Source organism: Buteo buteo, chromosome 31 (assembly GCF_964188355.1).
Source record: "Buteo buteo chromosome 31, bButBut1.hap1.1, whole genome shotgun sequence".
Taxonomy (NCBI): domain Eukaryota; kingdom Metazoa; phylum Chordata; class Aves; order Accipitriformes; family Accipitridae; genus Buteo; species Buteo buteo.
This window is the reverse complement of record NC_134201.1, coordinates 3,192,178-3,196,550: the sequence shown is the minus strand read 5'-3', so window position 1 is coordinate 3,196,550 and position 4,373 is coordinate 3,192,178.

Here is a 4,373-nt window from a genome sequence, read left to right as displayed (position 1 = left end):
GGCTGGACGTGAGGAAGCATTTCTTTTACCGAGAGGGCCGTCAAACCCCGGAGCAGGCATCCTGGAGAAGTCGTCGATACCCCGTGCCTGTCGGTGTTTAAGAGGCATTTAGCCAATGCCCTTAACAATTTAATAATTTAACTTTTTGGTCAGCCCGGAAGCGGTCAGGCAGTGGGACTGATACCGAAAAAGCCGGTCAAAAAAACCCTCTAAGACTTGATTTTGGAGTTTTAGAAAGCAGGCATTCTTCATTCCAGTGCTGGGTGCACGGGGGATCGCTCCACCTACCGTGCACACCGTCAGGCCTAATTGTGCAGGTGAAGTACATGTTCTGCATATATATTCACTAGATTTCCGAGAAATGTTATACATATTCATTAGTTTTCTGGGGAAACTATTAGCATATGCAAATGTCCTTTATGCAGGCACATTGAAGGTCTCTGGTGGTCTTCAGGAGTCCTCTGGTGGTCTTCCATAGTCTTCCTCACTTGTCCGCTACTTGACCCTCCTTAGGTTATTCTGCGCAGCATGGTCCTTTACATGTTTTGATACCTCTTATCCTAAAGAATGCTCGTTAGGCCCTAAAAAAATGTCTGTTAGTGCTCTTATTGTCTAAGTTTTCATTAGTGACGTAAAAACATACAGCTAGTTTAAGCTAAATTATCTACAAGGACGAGAACAAAGGCGGGAGTTCTCATCTTTTCCAGCCCTATCTATCAAGCAGGGCCTCTGCTTGTGCTTTCTCAGCAAGATCATAAATTCATCGAGCATTTAATTAAGTTTTGTGGTTGCTCATGGCTCCTCCCTCTTGCTCATTCTCATTTTCTTGATCTTTCAACCTTTACTGTACCAGGACCCTCCCAGCTGAAGTATTCTGCTCTTCTGCTGCCGCTGCTTTTAAGCAGGAACGGCTTTAGCCATAGCATCCTGTCAAAGAAACGAAACCCTCCACGGTCACAGCTTGGTTCTGACAGGACCCAGCCACACTTCCCAGCAGCTCCCAAAACTGTTGCAAATTTTCTGATCAAGAAATCAAAATTTAATCACATAGAAGAGTTAGGTTTGATTAAGAAGTAAAATTGTGAAGCATAATGTATAGGATTGTTAGGTTTGATTAAGAATTAAAATTGTGAAGCATAATGTATAGGATTGTTAAGTTTGAAATGTAGCCAAAGAAACTTTAGGAACTGTGTCCTGTGTGACTATAGGAACCTTAATATTGTTGAATTTTGAAATAGCTAACCACACCAGGAAGTGATACCGAAAAGCCGGTCAAAGAAATTCTCTAAGATTCATTTTGGAGTTTTAGAAAGCAGGCATTCTTCATTGCAGCGCTGGATGCATGGGGGATAATTCCACCTGGCGTGCATACCACAGCTTTAGCACAAACAGGTTATATAGAATAACTAATTGCATGTTAATCAGATTAGTATACATATACATAAAAATGGTTATAACTGATTATCATAGTACTGCCTACGTCCTATCATGCGCAATGAAGGTTCCGTTTGAGTCGAAGGGCTGCTTTTACGACCACCGACCCATTTGAAGTTCTTGCTGGCTGTCCTTAAAGTCTTTATTCTTGTCCTCGTTCTTTGACCTTGAAGCTTAACGCAGTTTCAATCACACGCGGTCCATTTCAGCATTGTTCTCATCTAGCGTACAGGAACATCTAGTCCTAAGAGCAAAGAACTACAAAACTTATGAGTAACTACCTCTACTAGTTAATTGCTTGGCTATACTTTTGTCTATTGTTTCAATCACAATGTTAGTATAAGATTTCTAATAATTATTTACCAAATCTCACTTTTACAGTCACCTAGCAGCAAACCAGTTGCCACGGCTGGTACAAAATATTAAAACCATCAAAATATTTAGACATACCATACAGAATGTATGCAAATATGCTATCAGAAGCTATTGGGTTTTCTATGTTTTGTTTCAAGAAATGAAGGAAACCGTCATGGACACCGGTTACGCTGCTTGGAAACCCCTCACCCTTCCCACCTTGATTTGAGTATTGCAGATTCCAACCGGTAGAGCTAAGTGCAGTTGACCAATGATTGTTTTTAAAAAGAATATTGGTGAGGTTATTTGAGAACCAATCGCTAATAAAGGTTAAATTTAATAGCATAGCATGCATTTTTATGGAAAGAGCTTATGTAACAATGACCTGACAGAAAAATTCTATAAAAACCTGATGGATTTTGATACTAAGTTGGACACACCTTTGGAGGAGCGATCCCCCGGTGTCTCCCTGCTTCTTAACGTCACATCGGCTGTGAGAAATGCACTGACGCTGAATTTCATGAATTCTACAAGTTTATTATAGAACAAAGGCAAACAGTGCTGGGCACATGGTCAAAACCAGAGGCGCACCGGTTATACCCAAACTCGCTTTTTTATACACTGTGTTCGTGGCGTTTCCAAGGGGTTATTTTAATATTTCAGGTATCTATTAACACAACTCCACCCCAGACCGCCCCCACTTGCGCGCGTCTCTTGTGGTTCGGAGGGGCCTTCGGGGATCTGCAAGGGATGAAGTCAGCAGTCTTCCTCTGGCTGCACTTTTCACCCTGTCGTTTTCCTCCAGTCGCACTTTTCAATATTTTCACATTAAACTTCTGGTTTTCCTTTGCTCTTCTCGTATCTTTCACGTCAAATAATCTTTGACCCCCAAAATGCTGTTCTCATGCTAACAAATCGCTCCTTATCTTCTAACTTGTGTTCTCGGTTTCACTCGTCCTTGAGTCCATATGTCTGTTTTTCTGTGTTTTCACAAATCTATCCACACATCCTTTAATTACTTGAGTTACAGGATGTGTTATCTCATCAGAAGAAACTATATATTCTGCTTGTACCCATTTATTGCCTACAAACTATAAAATACAACTGATGTCTGGAATATATCAACTACGTATTTCCCGCGTTAATGCCTAATTTAGTGGCAGTGAGGCAAACATCCTTTCGGGGCGTAGCTTATGCGGTAATTAGGTAAATTTCAGCGTTCCTGTTTTGCATTGACGTGCGGAACAAACTTTACAACTCGGAGACCGAGTTATAAAGCGGGCATGTTTATTTCAGCGCTGGGTACATGGGGGATCGCTCCACCTATCGTGCACCCCGTAACGCTCGTTAGTGAGGTTTAAATACGTGTGTGATATGAATATTCATTATATTTCCCGGAAACCTTATACATATGCATTACATTTCGGAGAAATAATTAACATAGGCAAAAGCCCTTCGCGCAATCGCAGTTGTTGCCTTGGGTGGTCGTCGGGTGTTCTTTGGGGGTCTTACCATCCTCTTCCTCGCTTAACTGTTCTTTACCCTTTTCAATATTTTGGTATTAAACTTCTGTTTTTCCTTTGTTCTTCTCATATCTTTCATGCCAAATAATCTTTGACCTCCAAAGTGCTGTTCTCATGCTAACAAATCATTTCTTATCTTCTTACTTGCGTTCTTAGTTTCTCTTGTCCTTGAGCCCATATGTCTATTTTCCTGTGTTCTCACAAATCTATCCACACATCCTTTAATTACTTGAGTTGCAGGATGTCTTATCATCTCATTAAATAAAACCATATATTCTGTTTATACCTACTTATTGCTTCCAAACCACAAAATATAACTGACATCTGGAATATGTATCAACTACCATATATCAGCGAAAGCCGATATACGTTTCACGCTGGCATTAATAAGTTTTTATTCCGGATCCCGATACACGTTTCACGCTGGCGTTAATAAGTTTTTATTCCGGATCCCGATGCACGTTTCACGTTGGCATTAATAAGTTTTTATTCCGGATCCCGATATACGTTTCACGTTGGCGTTAGTACGTTTTTATTCCAGATCCCGTTATACGTTTCATGTTGGCGTTAATAAGTTTTTATTCCAGATTCCAATACTCTTTTCACGCTGGCGTTAATAAGTTTTTACTCCGGATCCCGATACACGTTTCACGCTGGTATTAATGAGTTTTTATTCCGGATCCCGATACACGTTTCACATTGGCGTGAATAAGTTTTTATTCCGGATTCCGATACACGTTTCATGCTGGCGTTAATAAGTTTTTATTCCGGATTCCGATATACGTTTCCAATACACGTTTCACGTTGGCATGAATAAGTTTTTCTTCCGGATCCCGATACACGTTTCATGTTGGCGTTAGTACGTTTTTATTTCGGATCCCGATACACGTTTCACGTTGGCGTTAATAAGTTTTTATTCCGGATCCCGATATATGTCTCACATTGGCGTTAATAAGTTTTTATTCCGGATCCCAATACATGTTTCACGTTGGCGTTAATAAGTTTTTATTCCGGATCCCGATACACGTTTCACGCTGGCGCTAATAAGTTTTTATTCCAGAT